General features: G+C 43.0%; 1 long non-coding RNA gene across 2 annotated transcripts in view; it reads right to left on the bottom strand.

The window, feature by feature from the left end:
- Positions 1-1,384: 1,384 nt before the first annotated feature.
- LOC141278907 (uncharacterized) overlaps positions 1,385-15,618 on the bottom strand; it is a 137,822-nt gene continuing 123,588 nt past the window's right edge. For both annotated transcript variants that reach the window (XR_012332309.1, XR_012332310.1), the window contains 3 exons: positions 8,733-8,873; positions 7,782-7,951; positions 1,385-1,473 (listed from right to left, as the gene is read on the bottom strand). This is a non-coding gene — a long non-coding RNA (uncharacterized lncRNA). The remainder of the gene's footprint in view (positions 1,474-7,781; positions 7,952-8,732; positions 8,874-15,618) is intronic.

The following is a 15,618-nucleotide window of genomic DNA, read 5'->3' on the forward strand; positions in this document are numbered from 1 at the left end:
AGGGAAATTACCCTCGAGAGAGAGAGAAAAAAAGCTGCAATTTTCTACTAGACCTGGAGACTGCGAAGTCCAGCAGGCATGAGAAATGGCCAGTCTTCTTGCCCCCAGCACCCCTTAACCCAGAGGGGAGCTCGACAGAAGCTGGCAAGTGGAAGATGTGACCTCAGGATAGGCAAGGTTCTCCTATAGTAGTGAATTACCCAGAGCTCTCAATGACTTAGAGTTGATTTCTTATTCTCACTGCAGTCCGTCATGGGTTGCCATGGGTGTCTGCTGAGCACAGCTCACGCAGGTGCACAGGCTGATGAAGCCTCTGTCTGGATACATACTTCCAGAAGACATTGTCATTGTATAATCACTACATTGGACCACTGCATGATGACTGTCCTTCTGTGAGTCAATGGTCTCATCTTAAAATGGAAATGAATGTTTTAGTACAGCAAAAAGAGCACTAGATCAGGACTTCTCAGACTGTGTTTCAAGGAGCATGTGTTGTCTGTGTGTCTGTGTGTGTGCGTGCATGCACACGCAAATCTTAGATTAGAAAAATTTAATTAAAAAAAGTTTTCATCTAATGTATATTTCAGACAACACACTGTTGCAAAGACCAGAACACAAGTAACTCCCAGTATTTTGTGTTATTGTTGCTGTTGTTATCATCCTCCAGACAGGTCCTTGTGAAACAGCATTCTACTTTTTTATGTTGCGATTCTTAATTCTGAGATGCCATTGTAAAGCATCTTCTTGCTTGAAGGCAATATGACCACTAGAGGGCAGCAACCACAAGACAGAGCAGTCCCTTTACAACACGGATACATTTAATCCCTCTGGATGAGGCTTCAAGGGTTTGAGCAAATGAGTAGTTGCATCAGGATTTTGGAGAAATGGAAGCTGATTTTTGTCAAGCTCTTTCTCTGACTTTGAGCAAACTGGTTTCGGGCTCTCTGTGTCTCTGGGTCCCTCTAGGCACATAGTACAGTGACTAAAAGAAACGAGGGGCTTCTGTGTTTCTTTTCCTAACCATTCCCAGTAGCTGTCTTTGTAAGGCCCTTCAGTCTCCATGTTTAAAGCTAACCATAGAGCAACAGCTTCTCAGTGGACTCAGAACTGACCTCCTCTCCATCCAGCCAGTGAGAACTCCATCCTCACGAGGCAGTTCATGCTTCTCTGAGCTGTAGGGGACTTTGTACATGAAAGCTCACCCTCACTCCCCTGTGGGCAGGAAAACAGATCACAATTAGATGAACCAGGGACCTTAATAAATGCAGATGTCTTTAAATAAACAAGTATCTTTGGGGATATAAATATGAACAGAACCATACTTCACAATTAGAGATGAATGATGAGTGAATGAGTCACTTGAGGGTGGATTGAAGCATTAGGTCTGCAATGAGCAAGTCCGAATCCCAGCTCTCTCACTCATTGCTGATGTCTGTTCCATTATTTGGTCTCTCTGTGCTTCAGCTTCTCCATCTGTACAGAGAAAGTGAGGATACCTACATTTCAGTTGAATAAAATAATGCATGCACAAAGCCAAATACATGACAGTGACTAAATATTCATCTTAAGGAAAAACAGAGAGAGGGAGCAAAAGCAAACTTTGTGTGTCTACTAAATGGTACAGTGGAATCAACAAGAGTTTGGAACATATCAAGTTTGTGCTCAAATTTGGTATGTACACAGAACACAGCCTATAGGTGTTCTGCCACCTATAGGCTATGTGACCTTGGACTTGTCATCAACTCATACTGAACTTCAGTTTCTTATTTGGAAAACTAAGGTATTGATGGCTACTTGTGTTGAGATCTAAAGATGACAAGGGATGTGAAGTAGCATCAAGTGGGTAGATACCAAACTGATTATTATTTTCCATATCAGACTCTTTTCCAAATGCCTACAGATTAATGCTATAATACAATCTCATTATCAACCTTCTAAATCAGACATTATCATTCCCATTTTACGGGCCAAGAAACTGAAGGTTAGAGAGCTTAAGTTACCTGCCCAGAGGCACAGAGTCTCAAAGTGGACAGCGTCTGTTTTCTGACAGGATCGTGTCCTTAGTCTAATGCCTCGTGATGCCGTTAGCTGTGGTATAGACCTGTTGACCTATGCTGACTACCAGAGCTACCGCCTAATGTTCCTACTTATAGGGGCTGTTACCACTGCAGAACCTCCCCAAAGCTGAAAGAGTACACTTTTCCTTTGCTCACCTTTTTCTCCTGCAGTGTGTGCACTGGCTACATACACCCACTAGATGGTGCCGATACCCTAGCTTTGGTTCACTTTGGTTTCCATCTTCTGTGTGAATTAAAAATTTACCTTCTGCATGAACAGATCTAAATCTCTACATAAATCCCAGCTTGTGAGACTCATTTACTTGTAAAGATTTTTAAAAAATATTCAGGGTGAACTCTGGAGGCTTAGTTATCTTGCTTAAAAATGCGGACCAACCCTCTATAAATTCACTCGCTGAGGCCCCTCAATAGCCCTGAGCCATCACAGTGCTATGTGTGTCTCGGCTCCAGGGTGAGTTGGGAATTATTAGCAGCTTTTTCGTGGAGTGTATAGATCGATGGGCCCAGGAGAGCCCATCAGGACTTCATGGCTTTTGCTTACTGCTCTATGGAATGAGACACGGAATATGGGTAGGCTCACAGCTGATACGAGGATAGGGCAGGCTATCCCAGGAGGTTAGATGACTCCCTTACCCCAAATTCTTCCCCTCGTAGCCTGTTACAAATGTCTATGATACCATCATTTGTTTAAGGCATTGTACTCCTTTATATAATAACCATAACAATAACATAGCAACGATAACCAACCTCTATATATCATCTTGCGTAGTTTACAAAGCACAGCTCTCTCAATTATTGTATTTAACACACCTGAATTGACAGCGTATTTATTCCATCTTACAGAGGAGAAATTGAGCTCAAGAGAGTAAGGGAAATCCTAAAAGTCTCCAAGCTACTCAATTAAAATGCTAGAACTCAAACCCAAGACTTCTGACGATCAGTATCGTATACCTGTCACTGCATGAGATTCAAAGCCTGTATGACATCCTGTCATTTACAATGACAGTTCCTCTACTGCTATTCCTTTACTCTTCTTATTGTCTCTGAATTTCACCTCTCCCCAGAATTCAGAGTCCCTGGAGGGAAACTCCCATTCTCCTTCCCTCCCTTCCTCTCTGCCTCTGTCCCATCCTCCATCAGCCCAATAGTACAGGCTGTAGGAGCCAACAGAGGAGACATGTCTGTGTCCCATGCGCAGAGCACCAGAGCTGGAACGGATGACTGGGATTATCTCATCTAACCACCCTCTTTATATGTAAGGAAACCAAGCCAGGAAGGAGAAGTATTCCTAAATGTGATACCATGGGATTATCTCAGATGACCTATTTTTCATGAAAGCCAGTCTTCACCTTGGTATCCATTAGTTTGGAAACTATGTTCATGCCAACTGCGTTATCCTTTAAAACAAGGTCTCATATAAGTTTTCCACAGATGCAGCTGCTTCCCCCCACCCATATGCCTAATCACCAAATAAAATATCATTGGGATTGACATAGATACACAAAAATGTATAAAATGGATAACTAATAAGAACCTGCTGTATAAAAAAATTAATAAAATAAAATTCAAAAAAAACCAACCAAACCAAAAAAAACCTTTGTGCTGTGAAATCTCATCAGAGTTGAAATCTTTATGTCATAACTTTTTTACTTTAGGGCCTAAGGAGTCTGAGCTGTAATTAGCCCTTTTGTTTTTCATTTGTCTCGTAGCCTCTATTTGTCTTGTACACACTTCTGCTATTTACTCACTTCAATGTATCATGGTTGTCTTTCTCTTTGCCTGATTCCCCCATGGAGCAGAATATCCCCAAGGACAAGAACTAAATCTTAGAAATCTTTGTAACTCCGGATGCTAGTTGAGTTTTTGGCAAAGAGTAGATGATCAATAATTAATTGCCAAATTGAATTACACTGCATTGAATTAGACCTACCCATTAAAAACCGCCTCCCTGCACATGTATCATCAGGGTTTTAAAATCCAGATGGGTATGAAAAGGCACCTATTAATAGATAGTTAAGCTTTAAGAGCTTTTGAGACATTTACGGTTTAACAAGCATTCTCTTTATCCTGAGCTCAAGATCCTTACTGCCTCACCGGTCAGATGAGGGCAGATGAATTAAAGATTAAGCTACACAGAATCTGGTAATTAAGTAAATATTTATTGAGCTCCTTCTATGGGGAAAAGGAAGTAATCAAGAGTTCTAAAGATGGCAGAATTCCTATGGGCAGCAACAAATCAAGGACCACCAGCAACAGGAGGATAGGTGGAACCAGGCCTTGAATGGAGGGTTGAATTTGGAAAGGCACAGAGGAATCCTTCCAGCAGGAATGAATATTGTGTGGTTTAGGCGTTGCCTATTGTGATAAGAAAGTCTGCCTAGTGCCCTGGCTCCGAGGATGTAGAGCTCCATCATTTTCAGAGAGAGAAGGGGCTTTCAGGTCTTCTAGCTCAACCTCTCCTTCTATAGCTGGGGAGACTGAGGCCCATAGCGGGGAGGTGACTTAGGCAAGGTCCCCCAGTGAGTGAGTGACAGAGCTGGGATCAGAGCCCAGTCTCCTGACTCCCAGTCCATTGCTCTTTTCACCACATTTCTTGAATAATCCACTGTGCACCTGGCGATGCTTTTCTTTCAGAGTCCAGCCACTATTTCGTTTTCTCTGCATGGCAGGCAGCCAAGAGCCTTCTTGAACTTCTTCATGTTACCATTTTGCCCTCTGCAGAAGGGGATATTAAAGTGCTCACTTGGGGGATGGGTCATGGGGACCCGTCAGTAAATGTTTGTGAATTGCTCTGAGCTATTGGGGCCAGAGGGACTCCAGAAATGGGAGACCCCAGTGGCAGTGGTGGTGGTATCGGAGCCCTTCTTGAGGTCTTGCCTTTGCTCTGCAGAATTAAAGAGATGGTGGAAGTGATAAACTATTCCTTATGAGCTGTATTTGTGTTGAAAGCACAGCATGAGTTCCCTGAGCGCTCCCTCTTGCACAACCACAGCTATGCACCAATCCTCCTGGGTCCAGAGATGGAACTCTGCTTAAATGCATGGAATTTATTCTTAGTCCTTTTCTTAATTACGACTTTATTTTTATTTCTCTGGCGTTCTCTAGGGGAGGGGTTAGAGAGGAGAGGAAAAGGAAGGAAGGAGGCAGGGAAATGTGTTACAGATTCAAGACTTTTTTTTTCTTTTTTTTTTTTTAATGTTTCTGAGCTGCTTGCTGTCTGCAGAGTAAAGGGATTTAACGGATCTTGCAGAGATGCAAACTTCATTCCAAGGAAGCCGGAGCCCAGAAGACACGTAACAAATACAATGAAAACATAACTTGAGGTGAGGGCAATTGTTATTTGGCTAATAAACCCCCTAGGCTGATGGAAAAAAAGACTGAACCTTTCATTCATCATTGAATTCAATAAACAAAGGGGGTGGACGTTCAGGGTAAGAGGACTATGTAGTCATGCTGAGGGTATTTCAGCAAATTGCTATGTAATCACCACCACCATTGCTACTCCAGGTTAGTCATGCAGCCTTCCCTCCTGTGTCCAATTTGGCCCAATTTGGCATCTCACAACACTGAAAACTTTATTCACTCTCATGCGATGGTCCTTGTTCAAAATCCAGTTCAGAACAAGTCCCCTGAATGTCTACATCTGTGTCCCGTCTTAGTGAGTCTTCTTCACTATCTGGAGCTCCTCTACAGTAAGTTCGTTGAGTGTAGGCGCATTCCCGTTACCTGTTCTCTCACTCCTGCCCTGCCTCCATCTGTATCTTCCTTTCCTCCTTCTTCCTCCCTGCCCTTTTTATTTTCCTTTTTCACCATGATCATTATGCCACAGCTCTAGGACACTTTATAGTCTCCAGAGGAAGGGAGTAAAAAGAAAATGGACTTCGGACGGAAATATCTTACTTGTGAATCCTGGCCCGCGTAGGGACTGGCTGTGGGAAATGGAGCAAATCCTGAAACTACACAAGACTTGAGATTTCTCATCCACAAATGGAAGGAAAAAACTCAGTGGTCTAAAGGCTTCTTGTAAGGATAACCTGAGAGAGTGAAGTAAAACACCACAGTGCCACCTGGGGTAGAATAAGCACGTGACAGATGTGAGTGTCTGCACTCTCCTTTGATCTTGGGCTCAGATGGTGGGGACTGGGAGTTCTGTCTCATCCAAGCACAGCTACAGAGCAAATGTATGACCCTGGGGGTGATCCAAGGGGACTTCTCCCCAGGTGCTTCCACAAGCTCTCTTTACCTCCTTTCTGCCGTGGAATATTGAAGCCTTCTGCCCAAGGAGGTGGTGAGCACGATCTTTAAGAAGGTGGGTTAAGGAGTAGAAGACAACTGGGATGGAGCCCAACTGCTCCGCTGACTAACTCTGCAATGTTGGACACATGGTTCATATTTTATCTCTTCTCCAGTTTCCACATCCACAACAATAGGGATAATACCTTCCTCATATGCCTTTGTGGTGAGTAGCTAGTGAGGGTGAAATACTTCAAATGATACCTGGCACACAGCAATTTTGGTTACTATTATTTTTGCAAGAGTGGCCCAGCAAGGGCAGCTGCTTTGTGCCATGGGACTTCAGTGAAACAAGAAGGCACAGGGAACTGGTGGAGACCATGCTTTCCTCTGACTGGGCAATGCTCCCACCTCCCTCCCTCACTTACAACTGATGAGTAGGGCATACACACTTCTGATCCAGCTCAAGGGTTTCCTGCCCCATGAAGCCTTCTAGTTCCATCTCTTTCCTCCTTTCCACCTCTACACGTGGCCACCATTTCCTCTGAGCTTCCAGAGCACCATATGTCCTCTTTGGTGTCAGTGAGTACCGTCTAACTAGTGCCATTGAAATGGATACTCAGGGTTCGGTTGTCATGCCAGGACATGAGCTCCTGGAGGGCACAGACCATAGCTTTTACCTCTCACCCTATCTATTGGCCCGGGTTGATGTAGTCGGTGCCCGTACAATAAGCAGGTTGGTAAATGAATGGCCTACCAGTTGCGACTCAACTATGTCAGGATAGTGATTTTCTGAACTATGTGGTATTCTTTCCAAAGGAAACGTCATAAGCAATGAGATGTGATGAACCTTGGAAAGTGATTTGGCTTCTAAGAAACATCCTGTAAGATATTTTCGATGGTGGTTTTGAACTTACTCAGTTCAGCTATTCAGAATGAAGCATGATCATTGATTTGTATTAGCAAATAGCAAAGGGATAGACGAACGAAACAAAAGGGGAGACTTGCTCATACCCTGCACTGGGTGTTGAAGTTGTCAAAGTAACCCGCTGTTGTTGAATGCTGTCAAAGAACAGACCGAAAGGAAAACAACTACATCTCAAATGCCCAGTGCCTGAATGGGTAGAGAGGTTTTATTGTGTTGGTCATAAATAGCTTTCATGAAGTTAGAGTGCTTACTTGAACCCTACTTGAACTAGCTGGATGCTGGTGCATTCATGACTCAGAGAAGAATTTTTTTTAAAGGTTTTGGGTTGCTCCCACTTCTTGTCATGGAGTGAGCCAATTTATAAAAATTGTTTATTACTCCGTAGCCCAGCTGGACCCCAGAAGGATGGGGCTGTTGTGACCATGGAAAATAACACAAATGCACACAGACACCAAAATGAAGTCAGAGATCTTCTGGAGGCTTAGATAAACATTTAGTCTCATAAATAAATACATTATCAGACCACACAAAGCACTTCCTACCCGGTCTCTTCCTCAGAAGTCACAGTCCAAATAGCTTCTTTAATTTGTCCAGGTTCAAATGATGAAGATGTATTTATTGATTACCTACTGGATGACCAATTCCAAGCCCCATGTTCCAAGAGAAACAGTAGCAGAAAACACGGTCCCTTGCTTCTTCTAATAATTTGGAACTGTAGATACAGAGGCAAAATGAACAAACGTAAATCAATTAGTAACAAACGTAAGCCAGGATGAACACTAACTTGTGATGTCTTGGGAAACGGATTGCAAGGTAAGAAGTCTGAGTCCCAGAGTTACTACCAATTTGCCGGATGACCATTTATTCATCCACTCATTGGATAAACACATCAGCACGTATTACGGATCAGGTACTATGATAGGTAGTGCAGATATCTGGAACAAATCATTTATTTTTTCATTCACTTATTCAACAGACAGTTAATGATTATACAATGCGTGAAGCATTGTGCCAGGTGCTAGGGAAGAGGGGAAGATAAGTCCCTGCCCTCTGCAGGTCAGACTCCTCAAGACAGTGGTGAGTGTTGGCGTGGGGGAGGGTGGTAGATTCATTGGTTTCTACTGTCCTTTCTGCCAAGAATATGCTAAGCAGTAGATTGGAGGATTATGTGGTTCATTTGCTAAGCGTCAGGTCAAGAAGATGAACGGTCATTTGTAAAAATGGGATAAACCCCTGGACTTTGAACTGCAGACTTTTGGCTGGGAATCCCCTGAGAGCCTCAAAGCACAGCACTCACATGTCTATGTGTTCCGTTAAGAATGCGAGTCAGCCCTGTTCATCCCCTTGAACATATACATTTCTTCGTAGTTTACAAGTCACTTCCATGTGGACAGTTTTATTTGCTCCACATAACAATCTTATGAAGTCAGGGGTTTAATATTCTCTTTTTAAAGATAAAGAAACTGAGGCCACAAGTGGTTGAATTTACTTACTAATGTCTAGGAGGAGTACAGCTGGGGTCAGAGCCCAGGGCTCCTACTTCCCAGTCTGGGTCTTCTGCAACAGCAACAGTATTTATTCATTCGGGACGCGTGTTCTGAGGGCCAGTTACGGCTCAGGCATTTGGCAAAGTCCTGGGAAGTCATGAAGAACCACACAGTCATCTAAATGATGTTACAGTCAGTTCTCCTCTAATTCTTGCTCAAAATTAACAGGCTATTACGCTGCTTTGTAGCTTATTGTGTAGTTTTACATGCAGTTTAAAGTACGAGTTCCTAGATCATAAGCTCCTTATACCCAGGTGCCAGGTAAACAACTCTTGATGAAGCACTTTCCTATCTTCATACCAGTTCAACTGATATTGATGGCAATGTGCGTGTATAAAACATTATTCCTATTCATTAACCATGAAGTGTATATTCTGAGAGACCCAAAATTATATAGTTGATTAGTAGAAGATCTAGAATTTAATCCTAAGTCATTTGTCAATCAGCACTTTATCATGTGCATTCCTTAAACAACACTCTATCCCACTGTGCCATGTATAGGACATAGAAGAGTATTTTTCCTACAGTAGCAACTCAAACACTTATCGTAGAATGAGTAGATTGGACATGGATTCATTTAATCTCTGAATGGGCTATACATTCAGCCCCTAACATCTAACTGTCACTAAGTCTAAGAAATAACTTTCCTCCTAGACACAAGAGTACTTCGAGAGTTTGAGATATAGGGAAGAAGTGAGAAGAAATCAAAGAGTGAAAGACGAAGGAATGATAAGTAAGAGAGGCAGAAAGACCGAGAGCTTTGGCATCAGACCTGGGTTTGATGTTAGTATCGCCACCGACGTGAGTATACCTTCAAGCAAGTATTTTAAGTCTTGGGTCTTAAGGGATGGTTAAGAGGATTAAGGGCAATAATGTAAGGTGAACATTTACCACAGTGCCTCGTCTACAATAAATACTCAGTAAACACTAACTCTCCATTCTAATACAAGCAGAGACAACTGTAAGAGCAAATACAGAGTTGTGAGGAAGTGTAGCATATGTTTGGGGGGAACTCCGAGGAGGATAAAGTATATGCATAGGGACATAGGAAGAGATAAATTTGAAAGAGTAATACGGGTCCAGATTTTAAAGTGCTGTCAGTGCCATTCTAAAGGGTTAGAATCTGTCCTGTTTCTACAAGGGTCTCTAACCAGTTGGGTCTTTTATAAACATGTTGTGGGTTTAGGCGGGGGAGAGTCGGTAAGTAGGGAGATGCCAGGAAGCTACACAAAACTGGAGTAACATTCACAAAGATCCTTTTCCCCTGATTTGCCTTTCGTAATGGCTGTAGGAAAAAGTACCTGGTGCCCAACTGTACAAACCTGAACCACTCTGAGTTTCTCCAGGACACAAATCCTTATCCACTGCATGGTTGGAAAAGGATATATACATATATTTTACAATGCATTAGCCCTTTTTGGACTGTGGCCACACCATAGAGGGTTTTCTAATCTATTTTGAGTTCTAATTGATTACAGCATTTGGAAAAATGTACAGCAAATTGCTCTGTTAATCAAGGTAAATCAAGCTGATGTCATAGATGCTAAATATATGTTTTTGCAGTAATACTATTTACGTGGCTGGAACCAAGGCTGCTGTCAGTGTTTCCACTTGACAGCTCTGCCTTCTCAGGAGCTCATGGCTTATCTCTGAAAGCATTTAGTGGTTCGTCTTCAAGGCTGGATTCCTGGGTCCTTCTCCCTACATCTAAGGAAGGGGTCTTGGGAGAGGGCAAGGCTGCCTCCTTCTGTACAGACTCAAAGGCAGTGGGAATGAGGTCATGCCACAAAGGCTAGGAAGACAAGGAAGGGGATATCAAAGGCAGATGATTTTATGAAACCAGAAGGACCCTGGCATGTCACATCCTTTGGCTGATGAGAGAATTGAGGGATAAGCAGAGAACTCTGTTGAGATACAGAAGATCACAGTATGCAAGAATCCTCAAAGACCATCTAGTCTTCCTCAGTAAGACCCTTGAAGCATAGCTACAAAAAGGAGTTTATCAGCAATCACTAAGCAAGTTAGTCTCAGAGCTAAGATTAAAAATTAGGTGTCCTCACTCCTCATGCTCTTTCTAAATGATAGAAAATGTTGTTGTCTTGTTCTTTTCTTTTCTCTTTTCCTTCTTTCTCATCATCATCCCTAATATTCAATGTTATCCATAATGCTCACTATGTACCAGGCTATGTAATAAGCACTCAATGTTATTATAACCATGTAAGGTTAACATTACTTATTTACTTTTTAAATGAAGAAATGGAGACTTAAAGAAACAAAGTAGCTTGATCAGAGAAACTCTGCTAATGAGTAGCAGTAACAGGGATTAAAACTTGGAAATATCTAACGCGTATGCTTGTGCCCTTAATCATCATAATCCACTTTCTATCATGTTTGCATACCTTTTTATTTATTCATTTATTTTTGGCTGTGTTGCGTCTTTGTTGCTGCGCATGGGCCTTCTCTAGTGGCGAGCAGGGGCTACTCTTAGTTGTGGTGCGCGGGCTTCTCGTTGCGGTGGCTTCTCTTCTCGCGGAGTACGGGCTCTAGGCACGCGGGCTTCAGTAGTTGTGGCACGTGGGCTCAGCAGTTGTGGCTCACAGGCTCTAGAGCTCAGGCTCAGTAGTTGTGGTGCGTGGGCTTAGTTGCTCTGCAGCATGTGGGATCTTCCCGGACCAGGGCTCAAACCCGTGTCCCTTGCATTGGCAGGCGGATTCTTAACCACTGTGCCACCAGGGAAGTCCCTGCTTTCTAAACAACTCTTTGAACATGGTGCTCTGTACTTCGTGAACACTATTTTAAAAATTCACTGATGATGAATTTTAAATGATGCTGAGAGTCATAGCTGATTACTCTCTTGCAAGTTGAGGGGAAGTAACTTGTTGAAAGTCACACAGCTAGGAGGTTTTAGAACTAGCCATCGAACCTATGATATTTCTGTGCGTCTGAGTATAGTAGTGAGTACATGATAATGAAGGAAGGTAAGAGATAAGAGAACTAAAACTCAGCTCTGTCCCTGAATGGCTGTATCCTGACCCTGACCAATTTCCTCTTCTTCTCTGGGTCCTAGTTAGCATGTTTGTACCATGAAGACACTGAGCTTCCTGTCAAGTAGTGTTATTCAAAGAGAAACACCAATAGCAATAGCAAGAAGAGGAAGGAGGGGAAAGCAGAGGGAGAAAGAGATCCAAGAATACACGTGCAGAACTTCTAAAACCAGGAAGGATTGAAAGAAAGGATTTGGGATGAAAAAAGAGAACCAGAAAATTCATGCTCAGGTCAGTGTTTGAGGGTCATCCATGGCCTGGGTGGTGCCCCATCAGGACTAGATCAAAAGCAGAACAGTGATGCAATCAGCTGTTTGTGTACAGATGCTGGCCTTCACATTCCCACATGGGAACATCTGCTGGGGACAACCACTTGAGAAATAAGCAGGCAATTAGGTAGCAGATATATCTGTGTCAAGAACATGGGACCACCAGCAGCGGGGAGGCTGCAGCAGAGGGAGATGGCTATGCTGGGAAAGATTCTCACGTGAGAGTCAGACAACCTAAGGCAGAAGAAGGGTCGGGGGACAGAGTTCAGCAGAGAAGATCATCTGCTGCTTGTTTTGCAGCATGGCTGTATGATTCTCAGTCTTGGCTATAAATGATAATCACCTGCAGATGTTAAATGTCCTGATGCCCAGGCTGTACCCCCAAACAACTCAATCAGAGTCTTTTGGACTGAGCACAGGTAGCAGTGTTTTTTACAGCTACTTAGGCAATTCCAATGTGCTGATAAGGTGGAAAAGCAGTGGTCCGGAGGTCTCTAACCTTAACTACTCGGGTTGGTGACACAAAGCCAGTGGTCTATAAAAGCTATCATCTTCATTCCTCTATGCTTCTCTTTGGAATAAATCTAAGTATGCATTTTGAGTTTATACAATCCCATTTCAATGGTCTAGGCCTCAAGCAAAGTCCATCTATTCCATGAAACAAATACAAACTACTTCTACCTCTGCTACTAGCTAATTGTCAACAAGTTGGTGCTCTCTTCAAGATTCCATTACCTTATCTGTTGTCCCATAGAGTTGTTTGTTGGGAAGTAAAATGGGATAATGTATGCTTAAGGGTTTAAAACAGGCTGGGAACATAATAGGTGCTCAACAAGCGCTGGTGGAATTTAATCTGAGTCACACACACACAAAAGGAAACATTATAGCAAGTCAGTTTGGGCATCGTTCTTGATGCCCTTCTCTCCATCAGACACCACAGCCAATCCATCATCAATCTTGCAGATATTATGCCCTAAATATTTCTTAAGCCTATTTCTTTTTCTCCACTCTCAGTGCTCTTACCATGTCTCATCTGAACCACTGCAACAGCCAAGAACGAAGAGCTTTATGTCCCCAACTGTGTAGCCCAGGATCACACGGCTTCACACGGAACACACATTAAATGTGTTCCATACACCACAGACAGAGGAATTCACAACAAACAAATATCACCTCAGCTCACAACCTGTCAGGGATTCTCTGTCATCCAGAGGACAAAGACTGAGCTCTTTAATGTAGCACGTAAGACTCTTCAGGACTTGTTTCCACTGGTCTTCCCACACTCACCTGTTTATAAAGCTCTCTCCACCCGTTCACCTCTCTCCCACCATAACCAAGTTCATATCCCAATGCTATCCATCTACTTAGATTTTCCTCTGACTGCACTTGGATGCTTTACAGATCACACCCTTTTCTTATGCTGTTTGCTCATCTCAGAATACCTTTCTGACCTTTATCCTTCACCTAGCTAACATAATTCTATTCCTTAAGCTCAACTGAGGCACTACCTTTCTCAGGAAGCCTTCCCTGATTCCTCTGCCTTGGTTTCCATTTCGTTCTATGCCTCGCATTTCCCTCTATCATAACATTTCACATTTTGCTGGAATTATCCAAACACACTTATGAATTTCAGCCAGTAGACTGTTAGCTCCTCCACGACAGAGCTATAGTCCTCCACTATATACAGTCAGGATATAGAGGATGCAGATGCTGCTTCGACTCATAGCAGATGCTCCATCACTTGTAAAACTTCAGCACAGTGAACCTGAGACATTGTAGTGAGCTTTGTTCCCAAGGAAGAGGTTGTTTTCTCTCCCACGTCTTCTTTTCCACTTACTCATGGGGAAGGGCCAGGACTGGGAGATCTGTGTTCAAACCCTGCTGGTCAGTCAGCTCCTAACTAAGGCCAAGGTCCTAAAGGCAGTCCTCTGGGAATCTTTTGCAGACAGAAATGGAGCCATGCAGGAATAGATCTCAGTCTTATTTCTTTCCTCTGGACCAAATTGGCTCTGAGTAATGCCTCTGTGATCCTAACCACATCCTCCTTTTCCACTGCCAAAAACAAGGGGATAGAGATAAACCATAGCTCAAGCTCTAAGAATTTGGAGAAGGTGACTCGCTTGCTGGGTCAGGGCCATATTCTAGGAAGGCTGCTTCCACCCCCTTGGGTCTTAGATTAGATCGTGTCCTTCCAGTCTTATAAAAAATGGATTGTCAACAGCAAGTCAGAAAATATTAATGAGGTGGGCAAGAGATGCCCCCCAAAGGGGGAGGATTGCAGAAATTGCTGAGGAAACGCTCAGTAAGATGACATTTCTAAAGAATTTGCCCTCTATTTCTAGTGACTTTCATACAAAGTTACTGTTAACTCCCCCAACTGCATTGGAAATATTTAGATTCTGTTTGATTTCAAAAAATTAAGCATGATTTGAATTGGAAGCAATGTTAGAGATAATCTGGGCCAAACTCAGAGCTTTTGCTTTTCTGAAGGGAAGTGGGGGATTTTGTTTTCCTGGTCGCCCAACGTTTAATATCCTCTTTTTAACTAGACTCCCATTTTCCTTTGGTTGGTTTGCAGTAGACAGAATTTGAAGATGGCCCCTAAGATTCCTGCTCCTGTGTACATTCTATGTGTAACAGAACCAATGGAATATAATGGTATATCACTCTCATAAACAGATTAGCAATCAGTCAACCTTGAGTTGATCAAAAAGGAGATTATCCTGGATTACCTGGTCTAATCAGATGAGTCATTTAAAAAAACGTCATTTAAAAGAAGTGTCAGAGGGACACTCTTGCTGACTTGAGGACAAAGAAAACTGACATATTGTGAGGTTCAGGCCATGAGGCAAGGACTTGAGGGTGGCCTCTAAGAGCTGAGAGAGGTCCCTGGCAAAAAGCCAGCAAGAGAATAGGGACTTTGGTCACACAGCCAAAAGGAATTGAATTCTACCAACAACCACGTGAACTTGGAAAAGTACTGTGGGTCTCAGGTGAGACCACAGCCCAGGCTGACTGACACCTTGATTTCAGCCTGGTGAGACTGAGCAGAGAATGTATTTATGCATTGCCCAGACTTCTGACATACTGAAACTGTGAGATAATAAAATTGTGTTGTTTGAGCTGTTACATTTGTGGTAATTCCTTATACAGCACTAGAAACTAATACAGGGTCCATTTCTCGACTGTTGGTTACATGAACAGGGCCATCTCACCTCCATTTCGGCAATGGCATGTGACCCAAGCTTAAGCTAAACACGGCGTTACCTCCTCCTGTCCACAAGGATTGGCTCAAGACGAACACGTGAGCCAATCTGTGCCTATGCGAATCAGGCCGAGTTCTTTTGTTGGATCTGTTTAGGAAAGAAAAGTGCTCTCTTTTCACTGAAATTGAAGCTGAGGGCATTTAGCTCTGGAGCTGATGTCAACCATACTGCCCCCACGTGGAATTTGGGAGTGAAGCCAACATTGAGAAGAATAGGTTTCAGCAGGGGAGAAAAACGGATTTCTTGACATATT

The sequence above is a fragment of the Tursiops truncatus genome, chromosome 6 (genome assembly GCF_011762595.2).
Source record: "Tursiops truncatus isolate mTurTru1 chromosome 6, mTurTru1.mat.Y, whole genome shotgun sequence".
NCBI classification, from domain to species: domain Eukaryota; kingdom Metazoa; phylum Chordata; class Mammalia; order Artiodactyla; family Delphinidae; genus Tursiops; species Tursiops truncatus.